The sequence below is a fragment of the Caloenas nicobarica genome, chromosome Z, assembly GCF_036013445.1.
Source record: "Caloenas nicobarica isolate bCalNic1 chromosome Z, bCalNic1.hap1, whole genome shotgun sequence".
In the NCBI taxonomy this organism is placed as follows: domain Eukaryota; kingdom Metazoa; phylum Chordata; class Aves; order Columbiformes; family Columbidae; genus Caloenas; species Caloenas nicobarica.
Genome location: NC_088284.1, coordinates 38,018,814 through 38,046,427, shown reverse-complemented (window position 1 = coordinate 38,046,427; position 27,614 = coordinate 38,018,814).

Here is a 27,614-nt window from a genome sequence, read left to right as displayed (position 1 = left end):
GCAGGTTACTTGTTAAATAACGTGTTGAGAAACACATAAACCCTAAGGCATCTGACTATCAGGCTCAGCTTGAATTTGTTTCGGTTTGAGGCCAAACTACGCATAGCTTCATAACGAAACAGGGGTTTGCCTGTGCCATGCATTGTATAGCTGCAGGGAGGTGATACACTGGACGAGGGCAAGCTGCGTCTGGAACCGGAGTCTTTTTGAGGCTTAACCTGCTCTGTCGATACACTCTTTACTAGCCCCTAGTTACTGCTTCTTGCACAGCTCTGCACAATGCAGCTCACTTAGCACCAAGTCAGGCATCGCTTAGTATTGTTGTGCTTTGTGCGGTGGAGACATATCCCAGGAGCTTTTCCATTGATTGGACAGGGCTTTAGATGATCTCTGTAAATAGTAAGATAAACTTCAAAAGCAGGCAACTCTAATTATGCCTGGCAGGAATATTTCCTCTGATATCCAGGCACAATTATAGCAAGCCTCGCAGAATAAAAACCCTAAGAGATATTTTAAGAAACAATGTCACTGTCTGCATACATACCAGCATGCAAAATCACAGCCTAATTCAATTTAGTTTCATTTATGTCTCTGTTTTTATTGTCTCTGTATTTTAATTATTAAAACTTGAAAATTTTATTTCAACTTCTATAGAAATTGTTGATAAAAAAAAAAAGGGGGGGCTTGGAATAAATAAATCATATATATTATTCATATATAGCAGTAGACAGTAGAGAAGCTGATTTCTTCCTTCAGTACATATCATGCATCTGACAAGCATTTTTCTAGCTAGTTTTTATTTTCTGGACTTTCTGACAAATTGGACTTCAGAATGAATTTTCTGTGATTTTTAATTTATATCCTAGAAAACATAGAAAACATGGAAAAATATGAAAACATAATAGCAGCTTTACTTTTCATTACTTATTAATTGCAGCACTTTGCATTTATGATACAAAATGTATTACCATTATCATATATTTAAATCAGATTTTGAGACACTACTTTCATAATGATACTGTACTAAATGACCTAAGTCTTCACAAAATATTTTGCTTATAAACTGGTTCAAGGGGCAGCTGAAAAATTAACAAAGAATTAGCTTTTTGCTGAGTTCCTAGGTGCATACTCATTACTATCATATAGGAAATTCTGTTTCCAGGTTTTCAACCCTTTTTCTTGATACGGTAGCAGTCATATACAAACTTATAAATTGTCTCTTCCCACTGTAAGATCACCTTATAGTGAGGAGTTCTTGTTGGGCAGTTAAAACTGTGCTAGTATTTAAATAATATTGATAACATGGTCTCAAGCACTGACTTCTTGAACCTGCAGCTAGTCAGAAACACCAATACTGGTAGTCCTGCAAATTGCTCTTTTTTTCTTTATGATGTTGATTCTGAAACCTAGCAACCTAGTTAAAGTAATACCACTATAATTTCATTTTGCTGGATACCTGTTGTCAGACCTCAGAACCCAGAGCTCACCCACAAGTCCCAGCCACATGCTCTGCCCCAGTTCCCTCATGCCTTACGAATACCCAGGAGATGCACTATCAGAGAACTTTTCATGTTTTCACGGGGCTGGTTATGTGCTCGTTTATCTCCCCAATGTGACCCACTGCGGGGCTGGGTGGATACTGACACCGCCACGGGGAGATGGCAGGAGGGCAAGACTGGAGATGGAAGGTTGAGGAGGAAGGAGCTTGAGAATGCCTTGCCGTGGCAGCTGGTCCTCAGCCTCATTGCAAAGCATGTCCTCCTTCCCAGCACTGGGGCCTTTACCAGGCTGTTTCCTTTGCCTCAGAAGGCTCCAAGTAGCTTAGGCGCCCTCTGCTAGCTGTCACATCCATAGGTTTCCTCCTTTGACATCAATGCATAGTCAATAGCAGATTTTGTTTCTTATTAAATATTGCACGGTAGGGACAATAAAAGTAATTATAATTTCATCTCAGATTAAAAAAAAAAAGTGCACTGCACAGCTTGTAGTGCTTTGTTTCATATTTAATTGCATTAAAGCCTACATTTTAAATGTAAATGAAACAACCAAACTATTTCCAGTCTGCTGAACCAATATCTTGTGGAGTTTAGGCCAAGCTTGTATACAGGGCTTTGATAATAACCAGAAGGAACATTTTGGAGCAGTGCACTGGAATCAGCAATTAAATAAAGTGGTGAATTAAAACTAACATCAATAAGTGAAGACGGGCAAGAATAATCAGCAAGTGGCAGAAGGTGAGAGAGAATAACATGTTAAAATGCAAACTGAAAGCTGCTACAAAAGAGGCTTGTACTATGTAACTTGGGATACAGTGACTTACACAGAAGCCTGGCTTAGTCCCTGGACATGTCCAGGGCTGGCGAAACAGGGGACTTGAACAGGGCTGATGTTGCTCCTCTTACGTTACCACTGTGGGACACCGAGCGCAGCTCAGCTGCACAGAGGAGAGACCTCTGGGTCCCTGCCGTTCTTTATTGCCTATTGTTCACCTCTGTGTCAGAAGCAGTGTATGATTTGAGGCAGGTCTGCACAGCAGATGAGGAAGCAGCTTGTAAATACGTACAGCGAACCCATCTAGCTTTAGTGTCTTTAGCCAGTGAGCCAGTGAGGGGTCAGCAGCACATGCTGGTCCCAGGAAATCAGAAAGGAGTTCTGTCCTGTGCTGGAGCCTGAGCCAGTGCACCTGCACTGCCATCGCTGCTCAAACTAGCTCAGCTCTGCCTGCATAGATGGTGGTTGTGCCTCTGACTGCAGCCTCGGCACACGCTTCCAACAAGTCCATGGGTGTATCAATGTGCTAGCAACAAAACAAGATAAACTGGATAGATCCAAAAAGTCATTTCCCATGACCAAGCCATATTTACTGTCCTGTAATGGTTTCAGAGTGAGTAAAGTCTACAATGTATTTTCTGTCTCTGATTGTTAAGATTCAGTAATACATAATACATGTTAGAAATAGAAAATATTTAATGATTAGATGTGGCATTTCAGGTTTCCTCAGGCTGTGTAAAAATTAAATCAAAGTACGCTGTACTTTTCTCACAGTCAGAAGAAAGTCCCAAGGCAAAATCATCTTCTATTTCTAGTATGTATTTTACAAATAACTTTTGCCTTATCAATTATTTTACAGATACTAACAGCAGCCTGTGATGCATTATTGAAAAGAAAGAAGGCTGCTCATTTGTAGCCTTATGTGTAGAAAGTGAACTGCTTAATTGGATGCTTCTCACAGGCTGCCACAGCTCAATTTAATGAATATTTAATAACAGTATAATGTAGCTATTTTCAACCAATCGCTGACTGCTGCTGCTGCTGCAAAAAAAGAAAGGTTCACAAACACAGGCATTGGAATCCAATACAGTACAGTGCAACCACAAAAAGTCACAAAACTGAAAACACAAGCAAGCATTGACAAAACAAGAAAAGTCACCTAAAATTATTATTTTTTTTCAGTATGAGGAATATTAATGGCATCAAAAAATTCTATAATAGCTCAATTTTAGATTAAGATTTATGAAGAATCCAATCTTGTTTATGACCCAATGGTATGATGATGTAATGATCAGACGTATTCCGTGACAACATTTATTAACTATATATTTCTTAGAAGAAAAGTCAGGTGGTTACCAAAATTAGAGCAACTAGAGTCTTATTTCTGCATTCTTTTCCTTTGATTTTCTTCTCCATGTCTTCCTCTATTTCATCTTCTTTCCAGATTGCCCACTCTTTTTTTCACTTTCTCTCTGGGCTTGGTCACATTACCAGCTAAAGACTGCCGCTCTTTTCATCCTAGCCCTGGAAAGACACACCACTGAAAAGCTCCAGACTATTTGTAGGAAAACATGTGACCCCACAAGTCCAAAAGCCATTAGTAACAGCTGGATAGATAGTCTGCAGATCATCTGGGAGGAGGTGAAGAGTGGAGAAGATGACTGGATCCCAGACTAGTCTGTGCTTACAGCTGTTCTTTCACCCCGCATGCATGAAATGCAACTGCTTCATTTCTATACCTTCCGCAATCTCTGTTTTTCCAGCCCCCAACCCCACACACTGGATTTTTTTAAGACAGTCTTAACCCATTCATCTGTGGTGACCAGCAGGAGTCAGCTCCCCATATCTTCCTTCCTCCTTTCTGAAATGCATAGCTAATTAATTTAATGCAAATAGAATATCAGCTCATAAATACTGCGAAAATGACCTAGGGCTAACATGGTTGTCAAGCAACCAATTCCCTCCTAATCACTTCAGCCAGGGATGGAGATGACTTAGTGTTTATCTGATAAGTCTTTTCTGAACACAGGAATTGTTATCCTACTCTATTTTGTGTGGCCCAGTGTCATGTCTTTAACAGCATACTACAATCAGGTATTTCAGAAGTGTAAAATGCTGAAAACAATCCAGGAACCATTACTTGGTTTGCGATCTCTTAGCCAATTTCTTATCCTGGACAGTCATACACCTCTAATCCTGTGAGCAGTTGGTTTTCCAGAATACAAACTTACAGGAGACTTTTGACAAAAGGTTTTTGAGTCAGTTATCATAGCTGGTAGTTCTCCATTTTCCACTGTCTGAATGGCTCAAAACCAATTATCTGTAACTGTAAAGGTATGTTTTTTCTCTGCATAAATAGGGGTGGTTTAGCCCTTGTATTTTATATTCTGTCATTGTTTCAAAATATGTAAATGATGGTTCAAAGAAGACCTGTTGAAATTAAATTTACCTAGTCCCTTTAAAAATAATATTTATTATTATTTTACTGTTTTGAAAAATCTGTACTAGATCTGTTGAGATTAGTCTGTCTTTCTAATAATTCGTTTATATTTTTCGTGGATGGATGATTGTTATGCAAGACTAAAGCATTAAAAAAATTTCCACAAGGTCTCAGACACTCTTTCCAAAATTGTAATAGAAGTGTTTCCCCTTTTTTCTGCTATGTGTACTACCTGCAGTACTAGCTGCAGAAATCCAGAGCTGCAGCGCTCTGGTTTGGTTTTTGGGCCATTCTTCCCATACAGATGGAGCCATAATGGCATGACTCCGTAAAAAATGCTTCAGAGGCAAATTCAGCTCGAAAGTGAAATTGACGTCACCCCAGGTATGGCACTTTTCTGAAGACTTGCTGCACTATTCCATTTCTGAGCTAACTGCCAGAGCCAGTTGTTCTACTGGCAACCAATGGACTACAAGAGGAACCCTGCTGTTTGGTCACTATGTTCACAAGCAGCCATGTGGTCAATTTGTCCATTTTTGATATAGAATTGGTATGAAGAGCCATACTATGATTTGAGGAGAAAATAAATCACAACATATTAAAATCAATTCTGTGTTAAAACAGTTGTTCTGTTTTGTTATCTTTCTGTGTTAACAGAAAGAAAAATTATTTAGACCTGCAGGCTGGTAGATTTTGGGGAGTTTCCATACAGAATTCTTATGTTCCTCTAGTTACTCGACTTTCATTATATGTCTGATGGGATTGGATCCTCTAAAATTGTATATACTTTTTGGCTCTTTGTAAAGATAAACAAAAATCCTATATTTCTGAAAAAATCACTTTACTGGGGCAAGAGAAGTTCTGAGCTGAAGAGTTCAGATCAAAACAAAAGGGCCACAGGTCCTGGGATGCCAGAGTTGAGCAAATAAAAAATAATCTATCAGCATAGGTAGAACAAACTTATAGCCCAAATACCTTGCAGGATGATTATCAGTGATCTCAAGACATTTAGAACTTATCATGGTATCATGGTTAGATAACAAGTGATTTATAGTGGTTTGCTGGCCTGAGACTTTAGAGAGCTGAAGGTCCACCTGGAGGCAGTCATACACTCATTCCATCATAGTAATCATGTATACCAGACTTGGTCTATCCAATAAAATAACAAAATTTCCTAGCTTTTCAAATTAGTGAGAAAAATAGGAGCATGCTATTATTTTATTGAACATACCATGTCTGATACAGTTAGTATTAATTCTAGGTTTTATAATCACTTGTCTAAACTCTAAAAAATGGTAGAAGAGAAAAAGGTTACTGGGAGCAAACAGCATCAGGAATCTCTCTGGTTTGTACCTTAGAGGTAGCCTAGTTTTGCTTTTAACCAGGATATGTCCTTATTTTCAGTTCCTAAAGAAGCACATAGTAAAGACACTTAGTAGGTAATGCATTAGTTAAATCAGAAGCTCTTTGCAGGAAGTTAATGGCCTATAAGAATGAAAATTTTAACCACATGTTGTTCAACAAACATAATAAAATCATCTTACAGGCCTTTATTTAAACTCCACTTACTTAGGCTTTCCTTTCTTGATTTTATGTAAAGAACGTTCAATATACTCTTTCAGAAATCTCTTTTGTATTCCTTCATTTTGCCTATTAGACAGTATTACAGCTCTGTAAACAACTGCATATTGAAAAACTGACATCTTCTTATGCTGTGGTTGATTTTAGAGGAAGAAACACAAATTATATTACACTCCTCTGAATTATTTTTCTGAAAAGTACCCTAATAGCATGAAAAATTTCCATTCAAAATCAATATTTAAAAATGCCAATATACTGCTATATTCCCATTCTTCTTCCAGGGTTATACTTTCGAAAATACATTATTATAACCTGCCATGTATGTGTGACTTACAGCAAATAACTTCCTCTCTCTATCATACATAGCTTATTTTTAGGTAAAACAAATAATAGAGAGATATATATCCTTTTAATGTCATGGGGATGGAGGGTCTGAGGAAGCAGGTCCTGGCTATATTAACTAGCTTTTTAAAATCACTTTGCGTACCTTGGATGTGTGCAGAGTGAACTTCTACACATTTAAAATATATTGTAATTGAACCTTCTTGTAATCATTGGCATACAAAATAGTTACAATTATTTCCTGATAGAATATTTGAGTAAAACAGGAACTGCCAGCATAACTTTAAAGATCATGTTTACAAAGGGCTTCCTTCTGTCTTCTATGCTTGTCCCACCATTATTTTCGTGTCCAAAACTGTGCATATATCTGATAAACTGCACCCACAGAAATATGTTGAGTCTATTGTCCTTGCAAATTACTATGAGCAGGGAAATGTAAGCGCATCTTAGACACCAGATATCCATTAATGTAGGTATAATAAAGATACCAATCACCTAATAGAGTTGGTGTTTCAGCTTCTGACCTGACTACATGATGCTTGCTTTCTTATATCCATGGATCTGACTTGAATCAACAGAAGACAGAAAACAACATGTGAAACTAGAACTTAAACATACCTCTGTCTGGGACAGATTCAGCAAAAATAATCTAACATCTGTAAAATCAGAATTTGGAAGCAAAAATTTCACTGAATTATCCCCTGCTAAAAGAACCATCAACTAAGCACAGAGATGAAGATTGTATGTAAAAGAAATGCTCCCACACATTTTACTCTGACTTTCTTGGAACTATACTATTTAAACAAATAAAATACTAAAATAATCTAAAATCTTTGTTGCCATGTTCTTTTTAAAAATGCTTCTAGACAAGTGCAGGAAAGATTCCTTCAAGAGAACATCCTAGTACAGTAATTAGCAGGCTTCACATTACTCTTTTAAAAAAGCAGCATCTTCTAGCCATGAACCAAGTAGAGCTAGTAACCTATTACCCCACACTTGGTGTAACAAAGAAGCAGCAGCAAACAAATGACTGTGATAGTAGGACTGTTAGTAGGTAACCAAAATGACAGCAGATACTAAAATTCTGAAAACTCATCAGAGTCCAGGAGAACAAAGCGTGGGAATAAAAATTTGCCTTTTTTTTTAATGGAGTCTTTACTGAGTTTGCATTATACATTGACAAAAATATTGTCTATGCTGTCCTGGTTTGACAGAAACAGAAGTCCCAACTCACAGTAAAATCTAGAAGCACAAAACCAAGGAAAAACAAACTGAAAGACAAAATAACAAAAACACTTTTGGATTTGCTTAGAGGATTTAGTCCAAGCATCCTCATAAATTGTCTCATTTTCACATGAGTTGTGACCCATTTCCATACAAAGTTTATGTTTAAGTCTTGCCTATTACTCAATATCAACCAATTCTGCATGTAATTGCCAAGGCAAACAGAGGAGAAATATATATATATATATATATATTTGAGCTAAATAGGTGAGGAGAAAGCTGCTAGATAACTTTTGGCTTCATTTTCAGTCTTCCCATGGCTTGCTGGTCATTCTCTGCAAATTTCGGCTATTAAATACTAATCGCACATTCTGAAGATATAAAACCTTTAGAGAAATCTAAAGACCATTTTACATCCCTGTCATGCTACTTGGTGGGGGGGAAGCCATGTGAGCCATCATCAATAAAACTCCCTTATGCCTAAGTGACTAATGTACTTATGCAAAAGGCTTTTGCTGAGGATGTAAAAAAATAGCTAACCCTTTATACATTCTTCTGTCCTGGAAACAAAAGTCTTCAACCATTGATTCATTAGATCTAATGATTGAGTAACCATTTATAGTGGAAGCCTGCTGAAATTGGTCACAGCTTTTTGCACACATCTGTTAAATGTTAAGACTCTAATAATTGAGGGGAGTGTTATGTCAACATTCAGTTTACAATGTGATATTAAAAACTAATAAAAATAATTAAAAATTACTTTGACATATGAAATAGAAAACCTATACATCAAATCAGAAACTTTTTACAATACATTTTTATGCCTGGTCGTAATCAATCTTACACAACTGTATATTAGGTTGGTGCAAAATCGCACTTTTGGACCATGAATTTTAAATCATTATAACTAGGCTCAAACACATCTTTATTAATCAAAATATGAACCATTTCAATCAACACATTTTTGCCAATGAGAAGGAAGTTTGTTTATTCCTGTAGCATAAAAATCTGTGCTTTGGGATTCAGCGAACTCTTGGAAAGCATTTTCTGCATCCTGCTGGTTGTGGACATGTTTTATGTGCAAAAAGTTGTCAAGATGCTTGAAGAAGTGGTAGTTGGTTGGCAAGAGGTCAGGTGAATATGGCGGTGGAGGCAAAATTTCATAGCCCGATTGGTTCAACTTTTGAAGCGTTGGTTGTGCTACATGCAGTCAGGGGTTGTCATGCAGAAGAATCGGGCCCTTTCTGTTGACCGATGCTGGCTGCAGGTACTGAAGTTTTCAGTGCATCTCATCGATTTGCTGAGCATACTTCTCAGATGTAATGGTTTCATCGGGATTCCGAAAGCTGTAGTGGATCAGACTGGCAGCAGACCACTAAAAAGTGACCATGACCTATTTTGGTGCAAGTTTGGCTTTGGGAAGTGCTTTGGAGGTTCTTCTCGGTCCAGCCACTGAGCTGGTTGTTGCCCATTGTCATATAAAATCAACTTTTTGTCGCATATCACAATCCAATTGAGAAATGGTTTGCTGTTGTTGCGTAGAATAAGAAAAGATGACACTTCAAAATGACCATTTTTTATTATTTTTGGCCAGCTCATGAGGCACCCACTTATGGAGCTTTTTCACCTTTCCAATTTAATTCAAGTGCCAAACAACCATAGAATAGCTGATGTTGAGTTCTTCAGCAACTTCTCCTGTAGTCGTAAGAGGATTGGCTTTGATAATTGCTCTCAACTGGTCGTTGTCAACTTCCGATGGCCAGCCACTACACTCCTTCAAGGCTCTTGTCTCCTTTGCGAAACTCTTGGAACCACCACTGCACTGTACGTTCATTAGCAGTTCCTGGGCCAAATGCGTTGTTGATGTTGAGAGTTGTCTCTGCTGCTTTACAGCCCATTTTGAACTTGAATAAGAAAATTGCTCTAATTTGCTTTTTGTTTAACATCATTTCCATAGTCTAAGATAAATAGAAAATAAGAAGCAAGTAGTAAGTCAGTAGTAAAAAATATAAAATGAGGAAAGCACATTAAAATGATGCATAACAACCACATTTATTTAAGAAGGTATTCCAATATCAAATGGCAAATTTCAACAATGCAAAAACCCAAATTCCTCTGGTGCCAACCTAATAATATCACATTAAGTTTGAAGAAATAAGGTCACTAACAGCAAAGCTGGAAGCAGCCTGAAGGAAGACCAGTTTTCAGAGTATGTTATTCACAACTGACCAGCAATTAAAATAGCAGGTGGAGTTACATAATGTCTTGGATACCATATATTACATGAAGAAACTTGCACCACTGAAAATATATTATAAGATATACTATAAGACTTTGTGTCTGGTCAATAAAATAAAATCATTGCCGTTCATATTTAAAAATCAGACAATTATTTACTATAATGCTGAGATGGCTTTAATTAAGAGCATAAGTTAACCTGGTATCCTGAAGAGGTTTCCTAAAAATCAATTATTTTTAAATTTGACATTAGGGATCAGTACAGAGACACTCATATTCTCTCAGACTTAGAGCCTTGTGTTTAATACCAGTGAAAAGTAGAAACCTATTTAGGCCCTGAGTTTTGATAAAATAGCCTTTTGCACAACAATATACTGCATTAAAACAGAACTGAAAGGCTTATTCAAATGCTTAGTGGTTTATAAAGGTATAATGAATATTGTATCATACTTTAGGCTACATCCTTTTACACTAATGGAGATTTGGGGATTTAGGAATTAAATCACAACAGGAGTATTAGACTTATCACAAAATGGGAACTTCCTAATCTTTCTATATATAAAGCTAAACTTCTGCAGCCAGGCTCAGTTGGGTTCTGACCAGTGCCTTCAGTCCTAAACAGGCAAGGACCTACCTGAATTTCTGTTGATATGATATCTGCAGAACTTCATCCACTGGGGAGAGGGCACCAGACCAGCCCTAGGGTTGGCAGTAAATCTGCTTGGGAAGCAGATGTAGGTCTTGTCCAGGACAGTCATATGTGAGGTCTCTCACTCCTTCTTACCCTTTCAAAAGGCCATTCCTGAAAAGTATCCTTGAGCTACCCTGTAAGATTATCCTTTCCCAAATAGAAAGGCATTTGAGACTGAGGCATTTTTAAAAGCTAAATGTTTTTTAAAAATTGAACAGTCATTGACATTTAACATAGACCTCTTGGTATTTTAATCTTCTTTTTTGAGAATGGTGAAGTATTTTCAGTTTAGAGAAATGTTGCAATTATTGTCCTAAAAACGCAGACTCTGTTTTGGGGATGTACTTTTTTCTTTTCAGAATAATACTCTCTTCATTAAATATTCTTAAAGCACTTGGATGACCTTGCATTACAACTTCAGGAACCAAGAGAATCTGTTAGTTCACATCTACTATGGCAACTTATTGTAGTGTCAAGACACTGCCAATGTAAAACATCACCCTTTAAAAATTAGAAAGTAAATGGAAATAGATAGTAATATAAGTAACCACTATACAAGCTTTGGCACTTCAAAGGAATTAAATTACTTAGGCTTACGGAAGCTTTAACTATCACATACAAATAAACATTTTGATAAGGTTGCAACAGAATCCCAAAGCAGTCCTCTTTTGGCCAGAGGCAACACATCAGTAGCACAGTCCAAAAGTCTGTTCCCTTGCTATGGAGTAGCCAATTGCGGGAGAAAATACTTGGCCAGTTACCTTCAGAGATGCTGACAAGTTTCCGTGATGAGTGTGTTAGGAGAAGCAAATGGGTAGTTCACACTTCTGGTATGTGTGCCCTTGACAAATGCATCTGTGGTTTGGGCATGAGTGTTTTCAATAACATGTGGAGCATTTGCAGGCAGTCGGTGGTGATCAGTCAGAGCTGTACTAAGTGTTGTTTGGGTTTGTTTTCAGGATTCTCCCTGGTACAACAGGATTCCTTCAGAAGTTAGTGTAATCCTGGTTTCACTGTTGGATGATTAAAGTAGTAATTTATAGAGACAGCCTAACGCCATGCCTACTGCACATGGTAAAAGTTCTATAAATCTTACAGTTTTAAAATCCAAATGTTTTAAATTTGGGAGTGTAAAAAAAAAAAAAAAGATGCTTCCAAACATTCTGGATTTCACCATGATAGCTAGGACTATAAAATGGCAGTTACATAGGGAGGAGCAGTTATGACTTCATTACATTCAATGGCAATAAATAAGGAGACACTCAACTGGCAATGGCTATATTTGTTCCTGAGAAAAAGAATCTTGATTACTGATGAAAGTAGTGAGGGTAATTGACTGAAAGAAAAAAATTGCACAGAAAAACCAAAAATATGAAAGAGGAAAATAGTAAAAGAGCAAAGAAATTGCAAGTGAGGGTTAAAGCAGAAAGGAGGGTTTTTTAAGTACATTACTTGGGAAACATGGAACTAGATAGCTATTATCAAAAAGCAAATTTCAGAAGTGACTAGAAAGGTACAAAGGAATAAGGAAGGTAATCAACATCATAGTAAGAACACTAAGTGCCAGGGGATATGAAAATTACTTAGTCACATATTTTTCCAGTATAGGATTCTTTGGTCAAATGCATGTATTTTATAGTGACTTTTCATTTCCTTCTTGATTTTATCCTGGAAAGCAAATGAAAATATAAATAATTGGAGCAAACAGAGAGTGCTGACTGATGCACTGCATAAATACTATGCAGTGTACACAAGAGTGCACCATGTACCAGTTAGCAGGAGTTACTGCTAGTAAATTTAATTTAAATATACTGATATGCAGAAATCTCTGAGATAGAAACTACCAACATACCTAGCTGCAGCTTGAAGAAAAGCAGGAGGAATAAAGTTAGCACAGAAAAGGACAGTTCTGATTTTCCCATTATCATGTTGAGGACTTGAACTCAGCCTATACTAAAAGGAAAAAAACCTTTTATTTAGATATATATAAAAACTATGCTAAAAGCAAATGAATTTAAAGATTGTTTTTGTTGTACTATATTGCTAAATGTACTTTTGTTTCACCTCAGGTACTGAAATGATCTATCAACATAAAATGTCCAAAATCGAAACGTTTGTCTTATTCAAAAAATTAAACATCCTAAGTCTATAGTATTTATTTAAATTTTTATATAGATAGATGGATAGATATTCACATGCTAAAGAATTAAGAACTTCACTGTTTTAATAAGGTAACAGAAAAATAAGTTCATATTGCTGTACTTGTGCAATAACTTTGTAAAGCCTTTATGACCTGTATTGTTGAATACATGGAAGGGAATAAAAATATGCACTTACACTATTTTGATTTCCAGAAATGTTATCTAGGAATTAAAAAAACATGTTATTGGTAAGCAAAATTAACTCTACAAATGCAAGATTTGAACATGCTGGAAAAAGAAATCAGGATAACTCTGTGGTTGGTTTTGTGGTTTTTTTATTCTCACTTTTGCACCTATGTCATGCAGCTATAATGTCATATTGAACTGTGGTGGGTTGACCATGGCTGGATGCCAGATGTCCACCAAAGCCTCTCTATGACTCCCCTCCTCAGCTGTGCAGAGGAGAGAAAACATGACTAAAGGCTTATGAGTCAAGATAAGGACAGGGAGAGATTACCCAGCAATTACTGTCATGGGTAAAACAGACTTGACTTGGAGAAATCGGTTTGTTACCAATCAAATCAGGGTTAGATAATGAGAAACAAACCAAATCTTGAAATGCCTTCTCCCCTTTCCCTCCCTTCTTCCCGGGCTTTACTCCTAAATTCTCTGCCTCCTCCCCAAATGGCACAGGGGGATGGGGAACAGGGGTCGTGGTCAATTCATCACATTTTTTGTGCTGCTATTTCCTCTTCAGGGGAGGACTCCTCACACTCTTCCCCTGCTCCAGTGTGGGGTCCCTCCCATGGGAGACGGTTCTCCATGAACTTCTCCAATGTGAGTCCTTTCCATAGGCTGTAGTTCTTCATGAACTGCTCCAGCATGGGTCCCTTCCACAGGGTGCAGTCCTTCAGGAGCAGACTGTTCCAGAGTGGGTCCCCCACAGGGTCACAAGTCTTGCCAGAAAACCTGCTCCAGCACAGGCTTCTCTCTGCACAGGGCCACAGGTCCTGCCAGGAGTCTGCTCCAGCATGGGCCTCCCAGCAGATCACAGCCTCCTTTGGGCATCCACCCACTCCAGTGTGGGGTCCTCCACAGTCTGCAGGTGGTTCTTTGCTCCACCATGGACCTCCATGGGCTGCAGGGAACAGCCAGCCTGACCATGGTCTGCACCGCGGGCTGCAGGGGAACCTCTGCTCTGGCACCTGGAGCACCTCCTGCCCTCCTCCTTCACTGACCTGGCTGTCTGCAGGGCTGTTTCTCCCGCATATTCTCACACCTCTCTTCAGCTGCAGTTGCGCAGGTTTTCTTCCCCTTCTTAAACATGTCATCACAGAGGTGCTACCACCATTGCTGATGGGCTCAGCGCTGGCCAGTGGTGGGTCCATCTTGCAACCAGCTGGCATTGGCTCTGTTGGACATGGGGGAAGTTCCCAGCAGCTTTTCACATAAGCCACCCCTATAGCCCCCCCACTACCAAAACCTTGCAACACAAAACCAATACATGAATGGTCTCACATTCCTAAGTCTAACCTCAACTTGTCACAGCAGAAATGCCATTTTAGGTTTTAGCTAAGATTCACATCTGTTCTGCTAGTTTCTGTTACTCTCCTATGCATGTGTCATTTTTTTAGTTCAAGTAAAACAGTGTTTACATGCTTATCTCTAGTGACACTAAGGATTAGTTAATCTCTGTGTCTTTTGTGTCAAGCTCTTCTTGCAATAAATCAAAAAAAATCAATTGTAAAAAAAAAAATAAAACCAGGGCTTAAAAAGATAGCTATTAATATTATGGAATTAATTGAATTTCCCAGTCATCTTAGGACTGTTCCACTCTGTACATATTCTAGTGTTGTATGTTCCTTTTAAAACTTCCTTGGTATACTACCCTGCACTTAATTATTAAGATTCTTTGTGATAAAACATTTACAGCTGGAGGGGTGGGTTGGGGCGGAAGACAACACTGGAGGAAAAGTAAAAGAAAACTCACCAAACTTGCCTCTGTATCTTTCTCTTTTGGAAAGAAAGAAAGAAATTACAAGATTGTCACACTGCAGAACAAAGAGCAATTCAGCTTCCCAACAGGTGGTGTTCTCTCAAAATCCCTCTAAGTTCCCTAAATGCTATCAGTGCTTTTAGTTCTCCAAAAACAGCAAATACATATTCGATCTTTGATTGCTGCTTTTAGTCCTGAGAGAGCAGCTTCCACAAAAGTCCAGGTCCAATGAACTAGAACAACACATAGAAACACAGTAGTGAGAATGGCATTACATGAAAGAAATTAAAATAATTTCTGAAACAAAGCAAATAATGCTGATGTACAGTCAAGGAAAAGGTATTCTAACTTATCCAAAGTTCAGACCATGCAGTGCCACTGAAATAACAGTCATCTACTATTACAGCCAGGTCTACAGTGTTTTAACAGACTTTTCAGAAAGCCTATAGGAGACCTTAGCCCCAGAGAGCACCGAGCACTTGTACACAATCTAGAAAATGTGTGTGTTTCTATTCAAGAAGAAGAGGTTTAAAAACCAGATTATGATGCCGTAATCATTTCAATACATGTGTATTTGCAGCCTTGCTAATAGGAATTGGCATTTGCAAGATGATGTACTAAAGGTACTCTATAAGTTTAAAATTCTTCATCACAGAAAGTTCAAAGGTTGTTTCACATACTGTTGTGCTCTGTTTCTCCTCTCTTATTTCAACCACTTTTCTATTCAAAAAATTATTACTAGTAAAAAAATTTATTACAGTACAAGAAAGTAGAGACACGACAAACTTAGAAAACCATTTTAAATTTACTTATGGGGCCTTTTATGCATGTATCTTACTACTCTGAAAATTCCACTAATTCTAAAAGGTTGTCTCACAATAATGAAAATAATGATGTCCATAGGTATTTATAGGAGATCTGCAAACACACAGACTTGTCAATCTGTTATCCTGAAGGACTTATGAAGTTGAAGTGAATGGGACAACTCACTACATGAACCTTTTACAGATCAGATCTGAGTTTCCTCAGTCTGAAAACATTCATACACATGTGTAGCTTTATATTCATGAACAGGCAAATCCTTTGGCTTCAAAAAGACTATAGGCCCCTGTGAAGTTATGCAAGTACATATTTACAGAATTGGAAGTTTATAAAGGAAGCAGAGCACAAGTTTGTTCTAGACTGTCGTTGGAGAAACAGCTTTTGCAAGAGTTCAGGTGTCCAATGGTTAAGAAGAGGCACAGAGCAAAGACAAGTTGCATTTATAGACCATTGTAAATTATGTGAGAAGATGGAGGATTTGTCAGATGGAGCATTAGTGAAGTCTGGGGTTCCTTTCTGCAGTAATTCCACATTAACTAGCAAATATCTTCCCATTATAGCTGTGTTACAGTTTGACTTGATGAGATTTAAAGCAACTACCAAAGGACTTTATTTGCCTTAATCATTAGACTTAAGTTTCTTACTGTGATAATAGCATTTTAAACCTATTTTACACATAAATCATATAATGTTCCATCCTATTATTAGAAAAATCAGATTGTTAATGGTAGGAAAAGCAGCAGTAATGATGCTTCAATGCTACTCCAGGATCAGAGGCATAACATGGAGCTAAGGTTTCAGGTGGGCTAGCATGATGCCAGAGATGGAGGAAAGCAGATGAATGAGCTTCTGCTGCTGAATTGCAACCACCAAAAGGAGACAGTATGAGAAAGCAGGGAGACTGAGGCTGCCCTGCCTCTGTGAAGGAATGGAAGTGAAGCAGCCCGAAGACTGACTCAGGAGTTACTGTCTGGGGAGTGAAGACAGCAGAAATAAGGGGAGAAAACCTGAATACCAAACCCAGGTGTTCTGAAGCTGCTAGTTCTCCCTCGGCCCTTGCATAAAGGTAGGGGAAGGAGGGTCATGGTCTGGCTTTCTCCTCATGCATGCTTTTGGGACACAGATGATCACAGAAGCAAGCACTGAAACTGGTGGCATAGGTGTTGTGCTATGCTACATTACACTACAGTATGTTCCACCAAATCTCACCAAGGTGTCTCCATCTACAGGAGACATCCAGCCACAGTAGGCCCTCTCTCCCCTGCATCGGAGTTATTGAGATTGTCTCCATGGCCAAGGTTCTGGTGGAAGCAAAGCTCACTATGATGGGGCGGTGGCCAGGGATGCTGTCCGGCTGGAGGCCAGGTGGGCAGGGCATGGGGGTGGGAAAGTGGACAGATAGTAAGCTTGGTAAGAAAGCAAGACTCAACTGAGGTGGGAAGCATTTAAGCATTGAGAAAAGGTCTGGAAAGGCTTAGGTAGCAGAGACATCCACAGGGCATCCCTTCCTGTTCATGCATATTCTGTCTCCTGTGGGTTTTTCCATTTCAAAGCACCAGGTATGACCTCCTTCTGTAGTGTGTCCATAGCAGCAGAAACCTCTTCAGGGACCCAAGGGGTGACACAAAGCCCAAGGAGAAGGATGGCCAGCAGTTTGGAAGGATTTCTGCCACGTTCCCTTCCTCGCCCCCAGCATGGGAAGCCCCCCTTAGAGAGGGATAAAATATGCCCCTTACTACATAGAGACCTGCTTTCACCTCTCATTATTCAGGACTGTTTTGTTGTGGATTATGGAAATGTGGAAGGCACTTATAGTGAAAACTAATCCGAAATTGCATATGAATCAAAGATTCATACAGCAATCGCATTCATGTTGTGTCAAGAGTCAATGACAAAGGCACTAGGCATATTAAGCCACTAACTTCACTTTGCCTTCAGTGTCCTCATTTGGGCCAGAAAAGTCTAGGCTATATCTGCTGTTTCAGCAAGTGTAACCACTATGGCAGAAGGCTGATATTTTGAAATTCCCAGTGATCTCTCTGCCATTCTTTCTGAGATGGCTGTCTGCTCGTTTCCTTTCATTTTAGTGTGTTGTTGCTGGTTTTGTTTTGGTTTTGTTTTTTCTAGCTGCAAGCTTGCCTGTAACTAATTCAGTAAGAAAAAAAAGCCAGCAAAAATGTATTATTTGCTCTCTTCTATTGATTCCAAGAGACATTACTAGTCTGCAAGCACTTCCGTCATCACATTCAGAATTGTAATTTCTCTTTTTCATTTTCAGTGACATTTTGTGTCAAGCCTATCACAAGTTCACCACAGTGTTTTGAAGACAAAACTGCAGTAATAACTTTGGAAGAGCATGACACCTGTATAATATCGTTAACTACATATGATGCTACCAGCTGCATTTGCCCATTGTTGCTGATACTTAACCTTTATTCTCCTTCTACAACTTGAAAGCGCATTTGAAATATGTGTTACAGTGTGATCAAATGAATTTAGATGAGGCTGACATAGACAGTTTCTTTGTTTAGCATTGACTTTTCCCTACCAGAAATGCTGTTAAACTTAAGCAAAAGGCTTTTTTCTTGAGCACAGTTTTAGCCCTTCAGCTGATTGAATTCAAAAGTCTATACTAATCAGTACAGGCATCATTGTAAACAAAGATGAAATATTGTTCAGCTTCAAGAAGTTTCTTGCCACACAAACACTGTAAGATGGCGTAGATAACAGTATGCACATCTTTGTCACATAAGTTACCCAGTTTTTTTCTCTTTTTGGTTTGAACGGGGAGAAACCAATGTTTCCCTCACTATGCTTGAAGCTTTCCAAATTACCTTTTGGAAACTGAAGTTCACAAAGGGTCAGACATGGTGCCTGTGTCCCCTAGTGGCACTGCAGTTACTGATGTATAGAGCATGTTCATATTCAGACGTGCTAAAAAGCTGTACTTTTGCCTCCAGTGTTGCTGCCAAAATTAATGACTATTCTATTTCAGATGAAGTTCCCTGCTCTAGTGCATAACACAATCACATAAACAGTTGCACTGGGACAGCTGAGAAGCAGCATAAATTCTGCCTTAGCCTGGAGACAGGAACAAGTGGCTGGAAGTGGGAGAAGCAGCCAGACCTTCCATCAGTGCTTCCCCTGAACACTTTGTGATATGAATCTACATGCTCAGATGCATTTTCTTAATATCGTAAGCCTAAATGACATACAAACTATAAATATTTTAAAACAAATTAATGCGTTTCTTGCAAACTACCACAGTCAACTCACCTAAGACAGTGATTCTCCCACATGCTAGTTAAAAGCAAGCCTTTAATAGCATGCAGTTCCCTAAAGATAGCTTTCTCCCCTTCATCCAGTAATCCATCTAAATTGTCACAGAATCACAGAATGGTTGGGTTGGAAGGGACCTCTGGAGATCATCTAGTCCAACCCACCTGCTAAAGCAGGTTCACCCAGAGCAGATCGCACAGGAATGTGTCCAGGTGGGTTTTGAATGTCTCCAGAGAAGCGCACTCCACAGTCTCTCTGGGCAGCCTGTTCCAGTGCTCTGGTACCCTCAAAGTAAAGAATTTTCTCCTCATGTTTAGATGGAACCTCCTAAGTTTCATTCTGTGCCATGTTGCCTATCATTGGGCACCACTGAAAAGAGTCTGGTCCCATCCTCTTGACACCCACCCTTGAAATATTTACAAGCATTGATAAGATCCCCCCTCAGCCTTCTGTTCTCCAGGATAAACAGACCCAACTCCCTCAGCCTTTCCTAGTAAGAAAGATGCTCCAGACCCCTAATCATCTTCATAGCCCACTGCTGGACTTCCTCCAGTAATTCCTTGCCCTCCTTAAACTGGGGAGCCCAGAACTGGACACAGTACTCCAGGCGAGGACTCACCAGGGCAGAGTAGAGGGGGAGGAGAACCTCCCTTGACCTGCTGGTCACACTCCTCCTCATGCATCCCAGGATACTGTTGGCTTTCTTGGCCAGACAGGCACATTGCTGGCTCATGGTCAACCTGTTGTCCACCAGGACTCCCAACTCCCTCTCTGCAGAGCTGCTTTCCAGCAGGTCATCCCCTAACCTGTACTGGTGCCTGGGGTTATTCCTGCCCAGGTGCAGGACCCTACATTTGCCTTTGCTGAATTTCATCAGGTTCTTCTCTGCTCAGTCCTCCAGCCCGTCCAGGTCTCGCTGAATGGTGGCACAGCCTTCTGCTGTATCAACCACTCCTCCCAGTTTGGTATCAGCAGCAAACTTTCTGAGGGTGCACTCACACTCTTGATCCAGGTCATTCACGAAGAGGTTGAACAGGACTGGACTCAGGACTGACCCCTGGGGAACCCTACTAACTATAGGCCTCCAAACAGACTCTGCGGCCATTGATCACAACCCTCTGAGCTCTGCCGTCCAGCCAGTTCTTGATCCACCCCACTGTGAACTCATCCCACTCACACCTCCTGAGCTTACCTATGACGATGTTATGCAAGACTGTGTCTAAAGCCCTGCTGAAGTCAAGGTAGACAACATCCACCGCTCTCCTCTCATCTCCCCTCATCTACCCAGCCACTCTTGCCATCATAGAAGGCTATCAGATTGCCTGAAGACTGCTTGGCAATGGTTACTTTCTTCCTGAATGTTCATACAAAGGAAAAAAAGACTACGATCTGAACAAAAGCCCTAAGTGGAACAGGTAAGCATTGTCATTACCAATTGCGTCCACATGGCACCAGGTATGGAGAATTTTCAGAGATGTCACCTATCCCACAAATTCTTGCTTCATCTATAACATGTATTTTCATCAAATCCTTCTTATTCACAGTTTGCCCTTAGCAGTGATTTATCAGTCAACTCATCAACCATGGTATAAATTAACCAGCTTGTGCCGTGATTGTTTCTGTCTGTTGGGAAAACTACCTGTGGGACGGAAGTCACTATTTCTGACTTTGGATGTGGGAAGAAACAGAGAGGTCAGCTACAAAACCTCGCCAAATCACCACATCAAGAGACATCTCATCTTACGCAACAACTTCCATTATGATTCAGAATAAAGCAATCCTTAACCTCCTCACTTAAACCGCATAAGAGACCCTGTTAGCACAACCAAACATTACTTTAAGCTTTCTGACCCCACTGGACCATTTTTCTCTACAGTTGATGTTTCTGCTACTGAGGACTCGCATAACTCCATGTCCTACTACTTGCCAGAGAGAGCCTGGGAAAACAGCTGAAGGAAACAGAGAATTTCACAGAAGAGGGACCTTCCAAATGTAAAGACAGGTTTCTCCATGTTTTTCTACTTGCCAAGGTTGAATTTCTATTCTCCATTTGTTCTCTCTACCTCCACTATTCCTTTGACAGAAATGCTTCAAATAGTCTAGCACGTATGAAGATTGAGCAGTAGAAAAGCATGGGATGCAATAAACTGCACAGCCCTCAGAAAGGGGAAAATGGATTTCATGTTGGTTACATTAGCCCTGGGAGGCAGTCTCACATACTCTTAAAGATAAGAGGGGATAAAACTCAGAGAAGGGAGCTAGGTAAGTTTCAGTGAAACATAAACCATCTCCATTAACTTCTCCTGTGTTAAAACTTCCTTCCACTGACAGGACAGACTCCTACAACCAAGAAGCTTAGTTTTCACAGAGAATTTCAGACCTGCTCAAGGTGGTACTTCACCTAGCAGCTTGTTACAAAGCCTTGTTAAAAAAAGACTGTTAACAGCTTGTTTAAAAAGCTGTCTTTTCTGCATGTTAGTTAAGAAATGTTTTGTAATTTAGGTAGTCATAGAATCATAGAGTTGGAAGGGACACATAAGATCACTGAGTTCAACTCCCTGCTCCTCACTGGACTACCTAAAACTAAACTACAGGACTACAAGCTTTGTCCAGACACTCTTTGAACCCTGACAGGCTTGTTGCTGGGACAACTTCCCTGGGGAGCCTCTTCCAGTGACCGACCGCTCTCTCAGTTAAAAGCCTTTTCCTCATGTCCAATCTGAACTTCCACTGATGCGGCTTCATTCCGTTTCCTCATGTACTATCATTGGTCACCGGAGAGAGATCAGCACCTCCCTCTCCACTGCCTTTCACCATCTTAGTCGCCCACCTCTGGACACACTCCCATAGTTTCACGTACTTCTTATATGTATTCTGCTTTCAGGGAGTGTCTAAATAGGATAAGGCTGCCCGAACAAAGTGATCAGTGCAGAACCTGTGTAAACAGGTAGAGGAGGGCTGTGTTAGGAATTGCAGGTGGAAGACTGAGAATTTTGTAAGGGATGGCTATGAGCCATCAGCATTCCTTGTGCACAATCAAAACCAACCCTGTTAATATGATATGACTCAGATTGCTTTAAAGTGGATTTTTTTTTTTTAAGTCAGATGCTGGCTGTCCTGTGAGCGGGCACAATGGCAGGCAGGACCAAGGATTTCCCTCTCCATGGCAAGGGCAGGGAATGGCTACAGGGAGCAGGGTGGTGTGGGGATATGTGGTAGGTGTGTGAAGTATCTTGTACAGGAACATTAGTGCCTGTTGATATCTCCCCTGACCACATGCTCTTGCAGGCAGGCTACAGGCAGCACTGCAGCCTCTGTGGACTTTGCACCAGAGACAAGCAGTGTGCACGTGGGGGCAGAGGTTAGGGCTGCGTACAAAATTACCCCAGGGTAAGGTAACAGCACGTGTCCCCTCTGGGAAGGGCTTATTCTGAGGAACAGCCAGTGCCCCGGCTCTTGAACGTCTGGCCAGTGTGGGATGCTGAAGACAACAAGCAGACACGATATGAGGGAATGGCCACCAAAGCTCCCAGGGACACAGAGCAGTTCTGGGTGATGAAATGCCAGGAATTGTGGCAGAGCAATGAAAGCCCAGAAATCCCAAGGCCCAGGACTGCACCCAGGTGGCACACCTCAGACACCTTTGCATAGACAAACCATCCACAGGAGGCCAGAAGACCTATAGTGGGACCTGTGTCCTTCTGAACTTCTGTGTCCTTCTGAACCCCCCACAGGGTACCCTGGGGCACCCAAAGCATCCAAAGCGTCAGTGTTTCATACTACATGCCTACTTTTAGCATTCTCTGCCCATGTTTAAGTATTTGCATCCTGTCTCACAGTGACCTCACCATCCTGAAAGTGGTAACAGGAAACATGACCTTTTGGAGAGTTATTGGTACCAGGGAGTGTGGCAGCAGTCATCTTCAATTTTATCTGCTCAGATACTGGTGTCAGGCCCAAAAGCCTTTAAGACATGAGGGCTGGCTTCATTTTGAAAGGAGTAGAAATCCCAAAAAACTGCCAATGACATCAGGTGCCTGCATTTCAGATTGAAACTAAACAGATTCATTACCTTGTCAAGGGTAAGTTCAACCCAGAGATCTCTGCCCTCTGCTCTGTCATCATCCCCAGCCTCCTTTCCATCACACTGCTATTTTCTTGCAGTACCTGCTGTTATCACTGCTATTTTTTATTTGTGGAGAGCTGGTGGCATGCTCCAAGCTGGGCAGATGTGCAGGAGAGCATGTGCACTCTCTTCCTAACAGACATGGAGTGTGTTAAAAACTGTCAAAATGTATTTCCATGAGCAGTTTTCCTATCTGTTGCTCGGAGCCTATGCTGACATCATTCCTTAAATTTCAAAAGCCCCATAGAATTGCACCGATGACACACATGTTGCTTCTCTTCCACATTTCTCCTCAGTCCCAGCAAGGAAGATAGATTAGTCTAACTTCTGATGCATTTTTAAGGATGCTAAGAGTTAGTACACCAGCAGGGTATCCATAATGACAGAAGCAATCCTTCCAAAACAAACCAGAATGACCAGATCTGGAGCCTGGTTCCCAGCACCTCCCAGGCTGGTACTCTGGGAGCTGATTTATTGCTTGATCAGCTGTCAGTTTCAGTTATGTGCAAATTAAATAGGGTAAAGCTGAAGTAACTGCCAACAGAATGATTTGGGAAGGAGTCTATGGCTTGTGTGACCAGTGCAAACCCCAGCAGCTGTGTCCCCATTTGACAATTTGATGCACAATTAATACACAGGCATGTAATGCTATAGCATATTACATATGTGTGTCACATGGTGATGCTGCTGTTCAGCAAATATGGTGCCAGAATTGGCAAGGACACCTACCATTGCGTAAATGCATTGATTCCTCTGTGTGTTTGTGTATGCATGTCTTCAGACACTGCTTGGATTCATATCTCTCAATGACAAAACTTTTACTGCAGGTGTGCTACCCTAAAAATTTCACTTTTCCGCAATTTTAGTTTTTTACTGTACACATATGACATCGCATGACTCTGCTGTTGTAAGTGTAGATTAGTTAAACACAAATCTTGATCAGAGACAAGCTGTTTAATATACTTAATGCCCTTTTCTCATAGCAAAACACATGGATGCGCCTGCCACACTTTGTAGCAGGCAGGCTTACTCCAGTCATTACTTAAACCAAAGGGAATCTTTTTATTGCTTCAGGTCTGATTCCCATTTCCACATGGGTTTCTTCAACTCAGCTGGGGAACTTTTTTGTGGGGTGGAGGTTGGGTTGTTTTTTGGGTTTTTTTTTTTGCTTATCCATGGCTTTGTATTTATTAACCATATATTCAGCATTTTACGGGATTTAGGACCTTTTTGCCAAATCCACTAAAAAAGCATTAATTAATTGTACTGTAAACTGTATCACATATTGACTTTGTCCATTTTTCTGACTTCGATGGAATTTGGTATCATTCTTCTGGTTTGGAGGTATATCTAATACTCCAGGTGTTCTGCCTTGGACTTCCAGGGACCAGAGACAATGAGCAACTCTCAGTCTCCAAAGGCTGTTGTAGAGACACGTCTGAAGATGCTGCAGAGCAGGTAATCCCAGGGAGAATGGAAATACTGTTTCTCCTCTCCTGCAGCTACACCTCTAGCCTGCAGGGTGGGCTAGTAGGTTCGGGACCAATGCTGGTGAGTATTTTGCCTTCTCATGTCAGTTCACAGGGAAAAAAGCTCTATGTGTTCATGAACACTCAGTTACCCAGAAGGAATAAAAACCAGAATGGACAAGTTTGGTTGTGGCATCTGCAAAATGGCACTTGGAAGGTTTGCAGAAAGATAGAGCAACCCAAACCCAGCAGAGACCATTATGTGCCCACATGCAGCTCCTGCATGTTCTCTGCATGCCCGTGGTGGCATCTCAAATTAATACAGAGAAGCTGTTATTTAGAGAGTATTTCTAACACGACTGGCCAGCCCTGTCACCCTGCACTTGTCACCAAGATGTCAGAAGTGCCCAGCTAGCCAGAGAAAAAAAGGTTTTCCCTACTCCTGGTGATTGCTTGAAAGATACATTGTGGACAACAGAAGACTGAAGCTGAGCTGTTTTTGCATGGGTAGCAAAGGACAATCCAGCCACTTACCTTTGTTTCAGAGCAAAACTCAGTGGAGAGAAAGAGAGTCTCCTGGACAGCACAGAAACCAGCAATGCTGGAGTGCATGGCAATTTTTAGCTATCTGTTGGATGCTGTAGCTAAAATGGGATACGCTAAAAACGAAAACAAAATGAACAAACAAACAAAAAAAACACAAACAAAAAATGGGTATCCTAGAGGAGCAACCTCAGGAGCGAGATCTCACTGGCAATGGCCCTGGTGTCCATTCAGAGACATCTGAGCTATGCTGGATGGCAGGTCTCAGAGTAAGGGAGACACACAAGAGCCTGGAGCACCTTCCAGCTTCATGTTTCCATGACTCAGGGTATTGTGGAGATGGACTCCCCAAGCAGATCCCAGCTCACCTAAGGGCAGACAAATGCACACAGCATTTAGGGAGTGGACTGAGTAGGACCCTTCTGCATACAGGTCCCTCCTACTTTATAGCTTTCCTTTTCAGATAGCTGGTGCCAAACAGCTGCTCTTAGACTAACGTTCAGGTGGTTTGTATCAGATGAGTTACCCCCTTAGGCGATACCAGCAGGAAGATGTCACAGATCCAAGCTAAGACAGTCAGCAGCCGCTGAAAACCCCCAGCTCCCTTTTGCTGGCCCTGTTCAGCTGACTCCTGCCTCAGGGTTTACGTATGCACCTAGTGAAACACCGAGGCACACCAAAGATTTTCTTGTGAGAGCATGCTCACAGATGAGTGGTTGGAGGGAAAGAGCTCTTTAGACATGATGAAGGATGCTGGGGAAGTCAGTCTCATGGAGCCTAGTTTGCTGTTCTCTCCTCTGCAGACTTTGGCTGCGTGTGAGCCTCCTCCCAGTGCTCAAGCACCCATGTGTTCATCCTGAATTGCAATGGGATGCAAAACAAGAGCAAGGGGTTAAGATCCCAAATTGTGGAATCACTAGTTAGTGCCCTATTAAGGCCAACAGCAAACCCATCCCCAGATTACACAGAGGGAAGTGCTGCCAAGGTCACACCTGTGCAGTTGCAAACAGGCACAAGGAGAGTCAGTGCTGCAGCCCACGCTCCCACGTATCTCTCAGGAAGAGTCAGTTTTGTCTCTCTGAACAGCTATTCCATTTATAAGTGGCAGTAGAAGAAAAATACATTTCAAAAAGAGCAAATGACACATTTTCTTATTGCTTTTATATTTATTTTTATTTTAAACACAACTTTGAAGTATTCTGCGCATATATTTCACATATAATGTCAATATAGGATGGCTTTATGAAACTCCAACTTCCAAGCATTCTTCCAAGAAACCTTAAAAGTTAGTTACTAGCAACAGCCTCCTTAATTTTTAGAAGTGCCACATTATTTTTCCTGGTGAATCAAACCACCGGCATTAGTTGACAAATCTCTTTGACAGACTTATTGTCAAGAGTGGTCTCTCTGGATGTTCTAGGAAGGATGTCCTGGGAAAAGCAGGAGGGATTATGCACATGCTCTTTGACCAAGGCTAGTTACAAGTCCTGTGTGAGGGGTGTTACTGCTGGTAACCTCTATGAATAGACTCCGATCAGATGCTGTCTCCGAAAACTTGACATCAGTATTTCTAATCTCACCATCTCAGTCCCTTCTTCTGGTAACAATACTAAAATTTTTGGCTGTTCCTCTGCAGGAAGTTGCCTTGTTGCCTCTATAAATATGTTTACACCCTGTCATTCCTGGAAAAAAGAAAGATGGAGACTCATTTTCCCCTTTCATTTATCTGAGCTGTGCCTGTCCGAGTAATGCTGCTGCCACATTCAGTCTTTTGTGGGTCCTCAGGATCACTATTAATTGTAATCACCATTGGAGAAGCACAGGCTGGCTACTCATGTGATGTGTCCAGTGTTTCTGCTTTGCTTTTGCTCTTTGGGGGGCCTCATTGTGTCTGTCAACTTTCCTTCTCAGACTCTCTCTGCACTCGGACTCCTCACCCTTTTTTTCTCACACTGTCTGACTCCTTTCTGGATTGTCTAAAAGACTGTCTTCGCTAGTGTAGCAGTCACTGTATTTTGTTAAAGTTTTCTGGGAGTCATTTTGTCTCTCTAGATTTGTGTGCTCCTCAACTGTGCTCTCCGTGTGGTGAGTTTTGTACTTCCCTTTTCCTCCAGGCTTTTCTCTTCTCATTCTTTGAGTCTCTCCAAAAGGAGACCTTGACGCCTTGATCAACTTCTTAACCTGCATCTTTTGTAATACTAATAGTGTCTCCCACAGGGTCTCTCCGGCTCTGCGGACCTGTCCTTTTGGTAAAGGCTTGTATCCTGTATTCTGGAGTACTAGCTTGCCTTGGATCATGAATATTAGACTGAGCTCTCCACTTGCTTTAGGATTCATAGCCATCTCTGACAATATTTCAGGCATTGTGTAAAAAGCAGAAACCTGCAGATACTTGCTTGGGTCATTGTCTCTTCTATAATAATGATCACTGTCTTTGCTTCTTGGTCTCCT